The sequence below is a fragment of the Oncorhynchus gorbuscha genome, unplaced genomic scaffold (genome assembly GCF_021184085.1).
Source record: "Oncorhynchus gorbuscha isolate QuinsamMale2020 ecotype Even-year unplaced genomic scaffold, OgorEven_v1.0 Un_scaffold_551, whole genome shotgun sequence".
Taxonomy (NCBI): Eukaryota; Metazoa; Chordata; class Actinopteri; order Salmoniformes; family Salmonidae; genus Oncorhynchus; species Oncorhynchus gorbuscha.
The window spans coordinates 344,128-350,127 of NW_025745380.1; the positions used below are offsets into that span (position 1 = coordinate 344,128).

The 6,000-nt window shown below is 48.9% G+C and overlaps 1 pseudogene; it reads left to right on the forward strand.

Annotated features, from left to right (window-relative positions):
• The window catches only part of LOC124018609, a 45,138-nt pseudogene that overhangs the window by 30,874 nt on the left and 8,264 nt on the right, over positions 1-6,000 (forward strand).

The window sequence follows — 6,000 nt, forward strand, 5'->3', positions numbered from 1 at the left end:
TGGTCTGGACCTTCTCCCTGTCTGATTGGTGGCTGGTCTGGACATTCTCACTGTCTGATTGGTGGCTGGTCTGGACCTTCTCCCTGTCTGATTGGTGGCTGGTCTGGACCTTCTCCCTTCCAGATTGGTGGCTGGTCTGGACCTTCTCCCTGTCTGATTGGTGGCTGGTCTGGACCTTCTCCCTTCCTGATTGGTGGCTGGTCTTGATCTTCTCCCTTCCTGATTGGTGGCTGGTCTGGACCTTCTCCCTGTCTGATTGGTGGCTGGTCTGGACCTTCTCCCTGTCTGATTGGTGGCTGGTCTGGACCTTCTCCCTGTCTGATTGGTGGCTGGTTGGACCTTCTCCCTGTCTGATTGGTGGCTGGTCTGGACCTTCTCCCTTCCTGATTGGTGGCTGGTCTGGACCTTCTCCCTGTCTGATTGGTGGCTGGTCTGGACCTTCTCCCTGTCTGATTGGTGGCTGGTCTGGACCTTCTCCCTTCCTGATTGGTGGCTGGTCTGGACCTTCTCCCTGTCTGATTGGTGGCTGGTCTGGACCTTCTCCCTGTCTGATTGGTGGCTGGTCTGGACCTTCTCCCTGTCTGATTGGTGGCTGGTCTGGACCTTCTCCCTTCCTGATTGGTGGCTGGTCTGGACCTTCTCCCTGTCTGATTGGTGGCTGGTCTGGACCTTCTCCCTGTCTGATTGGTGGCTGGTCTGGACCTTCTCCCTGTCTGATTGGTGGCTGGTCTGGACCTTCTCCCTTCCTGATTGGTGGCTGGTCTGGACCTTCTCCCTGTCTGATTGGTGGCTGGTCTGGACCTTCTCCCTGTCTGATTGGTGGCTGGTCTGGACCTTCTCCCTTCCTGATTGGTGGCTGGTCTGGACCTTCTCCCTGTCTGATTGGTGGCTGGTCTGGACCTTCTCCCTGTCTGATTGGTGGCTGGTCTGGACCTTCTCCCTTCCTGATTGGTGGCTGGTCTGGACCTTCTCCCTGTCTGATTGGTGGCTGGTCTGGACCTTCTCCCTGTCTGATTGGTGGCTGGTCTGGACCTTCTCCCTGTCTGATTGGTGGCTGGTCTGGACCTTCTCCCTGTCTGATTGGTGGCTGGTCTGGACCTTCTCCCTGTCTGATTGGTGGCTGGTCTGGACCTTCTCCCTGTCTGATTGGTGGCTGGTCTGGACCTTCTCCCTGTCTGATTGGTGGCTGGTCTGGACCTTCTCCCTGTCTGATTGGTGGCTGGTCTGGATCTTCTCCCTGTCTGATTGGTGGCTGGTCTGGACCTTCTCCCTGTCTGATTGGTGGCTGGTCTGGACCTTCTCCCTGTCTGATTGGTGGCTGGTCTGGACCTTCTCCCTGTCTGATTGGTGGCTGGTCTGGACCTTCTCCCTGTCTGGTTGTCTGAATGGTGTATCTCCTCTTCTTCTGTATTGGTGATTCCCCCAGGCTAACATTTACTGCTATAGGGGTTCCTGCTTTAAAAGTTGGGAGCTGACGCTGCGGGACTTAACTCTTAACTTATATATATATATACTATACTCTTACTGAGCCTTTCCATGAGTCCACTCCAGTGTGTATATATATATATATATATATATTTATAAAACATGCCTTACTGAGCCTTTCCATAAGTCCACTCCAGTTTATATACAGTGCCTTGCGAAAGTATTCGGCCCCCTTGAACTTTGCGACCTTTTGCCACATTTCAGGCTTCAAACATAAAGATATAAAACTGTATTTTTTTGTGAAGAATCAACAACAAGTGGGACACAATCATGAAGTGGAACGACATTTATTGGATATTTCAAACTTTTTTAACAAATCAAAAACTGAAAAATTGGGCTACTGGTATATAACTGTTGTCCTATCCTGTAGGTACATCCCAGTGCTGATAACCCAGGCTAAGATCTACTGGTATATAACTGTTGTCCTGTCCTGTAGGTACATCCCAGTGCTGATAACCCAGGCTAAGATCTACTGGTATATAACTGTTGTCCTGTCCTGTAGGTACATCCCAGTGCTGATAACCCAGGCTAAGATCTACTGGTATATAACTGTTGTCCTGTAGGTACATCCCAGTGCTGATAACCCAGGCTAAGATCTACTGGTATATAACTGCTGTCCTGTCCTGTAGGTACATCCCAGTGCTGATAACCCAGGCTAAGATCTACTGGTATATAACTGTTGTCCTGTCCTATAGGTACATCCCAGTGCTGATAACCCAGGCTAAGATCTACTGGTATATAACTGTTGTCCTGTAGGTACATCCCAGTGCTGATAACCCAGGCTAAGATCTGCTGGTATATAACTGTTGTCCTGTCCTATAGGTACATCCCAGTGCTGATAACCCAGGCTAAGATCTACTGGTATATAACTGTTGTCCTGTAGGTACATCCCAGTGCTGATAACCCAGGCTAAGATCTACTGGTATATAACTGTTGTCCTGTAGGTACATCCCAGTGCTGATAACCCAGGCTAAGATCTACTGGTATATAACTGTTGGTAGGTACATCCCAGTGCTGATAACCCAGGCTAAGATCTACTGGTATATAACTGTCCTGTCCTGTAGGTACATCCCAGTGCTGATAACCCAGGCTAAGATCTACTGGTATATAACTGTTGTCCTGGGATAGGTACATCCCAGTGCTGATAACCCAGGCTAAGATCTACTGGAACAGGGAGAACTGTTGTCCTGAGGTCATGGAGTTCTGATCGACAGAAGCTAAGATCTACAGGAGGTATATAACATGGTTTGTCCTGTTAAGAAACACTCCCGTGAGTTGCTGATAACCCAGGGATAAGATCTGCTGGTATATAACTGTTGTGGGGGAGAGAGGGAGGGAGATGGGAGATAGGTACATCCCAGTGGAGATAACCCAGGCTAAGATCTACTGGTATATAACTGTTGTCCTATAGGTACATCCCAGTTCTGATGGCCCAGGCTAGGGAGATCTACTGGAACAGGGAGAACTACCAGATGGTTGAGAAGAGTAAGGGTGGAGATGGAACAGACACCTGGAAGAGTGGAGTTCTCTTCATGGGGGAGAACAAGTACAAGGAAGATCGGGGGAGAAGGGATCGTTAAGAAACATACAACAACGGGTTAACTGGAGAGGGAGGGAGATGGGGGAGAGAGGGAGGGAGATGGGGGAGAAAGGAGAGAGGGAGGGAGATGGGGGAGAAAGGAGAGAGGGAGGGAGATGGGGGAAAGGAGAGAGGGAGGGAGATGGGGGAAAGAGAGGGAGGAGAGGGAGGGAGATGGGGGAGATGGGGAGGGGAGAGAGGGAGGGAGATGGGGGAGAAAGGAGGGAGAGGGGGGAGAAAAGGAGAGAGGGAGGGAGATGGGGGAGAAAGGAGAGAGGGAGGGAGATGGGGGATAGAGGAGAGAGGGGGGGAGATGGTAGGGAGAGAGGGAGAGAGAGGGAGGGAGGGGAGATGGGGGGAGAAAGGAGAGAGGGAGGGAGATGGGAGAGAGGGAGGGAGATGGGGGAGAGAGGAGATGGGGGAGGGAGGGAGATGGGGGATAGAGGAGAGAGGGAGGGAGATGGGGGGAGAGGGAGGATGGGGGAGGGAGGGAGGGAGATGGGGGAGAAAGGAGAGAGGGAGGGAGATGGGGGAGAGAAAGGAGAGGGAGATGGGGGAGAAAGGAGAGAGGGAGGAGATGGGGGGGGGGAGAAAGAGAGAGAGGGAGGGAGATGGGAGAGAAAGGAGAGAGGGAGGGAGATGGGGGGGAGAGAGGAGAGAGGGAGAGAGAGGAGAGAGGGAGGGAGATGGGGGGAGAGAGGAGAGAGGGAGAGAGAGAGAGAGAGGGAGGGAGATGGGAGAGAAAGGAGAGAGGGAGGGAGATGGGGAGAGAGAGAGAGAGGGGGAGAGAGGAGAGAGAGGAGGGATCACATAAATTGCCTTCAGGAAAATATTCAGACCCCTTGACTTTTTCCACACTTTGTTACATTTACAGCCTTATTCTAAAATGTATTAAAATATTTTTTCCCTCATCAACCTACACACAATACCCCATAATGATGAAGTAAAAAAAAAGAATGCTAATTTATTACAAATAAAAACTGAAATATCACATTTACATAAGTATTCAGACCCTTTACTCAGTACTTTGGCAGAGATTACAGCCTTGAGTCTTCTTGGGTATGACGCTACAAGCTTGGCACACCTGTATTTGGGGAGTTTCTCCCATTCTTCTCTGCAGATCCTCTGAAGCTCTGTCAGGTTGGATGGGGAGCGTCGCTGCACAGCTATTTTCAGGTCTCTCCAGAAATGTTCAAGTCTGGGCGCCGGCTGGGCAACAAGGACATTCAGTGACTTGTCCCGAAGCCACACCTGCGTTGTCTTGGCTGTGTGCTTAGGGTCGTGGTCCTGTTGGAAGGTGAACCTTCGCCCCAGTCTGAGGTCCTGGTTTTCATCATGGATCTCTGTGTACTTTGCTTCATTCATCTTTCCCTTGATCCTGACTAGTCTCCTAGTCCCTGCCGCTGAAAAACATCCCCACAGCATGATGCTGCCACCACCATGCTTCACTGTAGGGATGGTGCCACCACCATGCTTCACCGTAGGGATGGTGCCACCACCATGCTTCACCGTAGGGATGGTGCCAGATATCCTCCAGACGTAATGCATGGCATTCAGACCAAAGAGTTCAATCTTGGTTTCATCAGACCAGAGAATATTGTTTCTCATGGTCTGAGAGTCCTTTAGGTGCCTTTTGGCAAATTCCTAGCGGGCTGTCATGTGTCTTTTACTGAGGAGTGGCTTCTGTCTGGCCACTCTACCATAAAGGTCTGATTGGTGGAGTACTGCAGAGATGGTTGTCCTTCTGGAAGGTTCTCCCATCTCCACAGAGGAACTCTGGAGCTCTGTCAGAGTGACCATCAGGTTCTTGGTCACCTCTCTGACCAAGGTCCTTCTCCCCCCGATTGCTCAGTTTGGCCGGGCAGCCAGCTCTAGGAAGAGTCTTGGTGGTTCCAAACATCTTCCATTTAAGAATGATGGGGCCACTGGGTCCTTCATTGCTGCAGAAATGTTTTGGTACCCTTCCCCAGATCTGTGCCTCGACACAATCCTGTCTCTGAGCTTTACGGACAATTCCTTCTACCACAACATGGCTTGGGTTTTTTTCTCTGACATACACTGTCAACTGTGGAACCTTTCATATAGACAGGTGTGTGCCTTTCCTAATCATGACCAATCAATAGAATGTACCACAGGTGGACTCCAATCAAGTTGTAGAAACATCTCAAGGATGATCAATGGAAACAGGATGCACCTGAGATCAAGTCTCATAGAAAAGGGTCTGAATACTGATGTAAATAAGATCATTCTTTTATTTTATTTTATTTTTTCGAAAAAATTGGTTATTGTGTGTGGTTATTGTGTGTGGTTATTGTGTGTGGTTATTGTGTGTGGTTAGAAAACTGCTTTCGCTTTCTCGTTTTGGTGTGGGTTATTGTGTGTGGTTATTGTGTGTGGTTATTGTGTGTGGTTATTGTGTGTGGTTATTGTGTGTGGTTATTGTGTGTGGTTATTGTGTGTGGTTATGTTATTGTGTGTGGTTATTGTGTGTGGTTATTGTGTGTGGTTATTGTGTGTGGTTATTGTGTGTGGTTATTGTGTGTGGTTATTGTGTGTGGTTATTGTGTGTGGTTATTGTGTGTGGTTATTGTGTGTGGTTATTGTGTGTGGTTATTGTGTGTTTTATTTTATCCATTTTAGAATAAGGCTGTAACGTAGCAACGTTTTTGGAAAAGTCAAGAGGACTGAATGCTTTCCTAAGGCACAGTGTAAAACCTTTTGAATGTTTACGGGCCTCCTGTAGTGAACTACTGTTGACCGTAGTCATATAGACTATAGTTCTGTTGACCGTAGTCATATAGACTATAGTTCTGTTGACCGTAGTCATATAGACTATAGTTCTGTTGACCGTAGTCATACAGACTATAGTTCTGTTGACCGTAGTCATATAGACTATAGTTCTGTTGACCGTAGTCATACAGACTATAGTTCTGTTG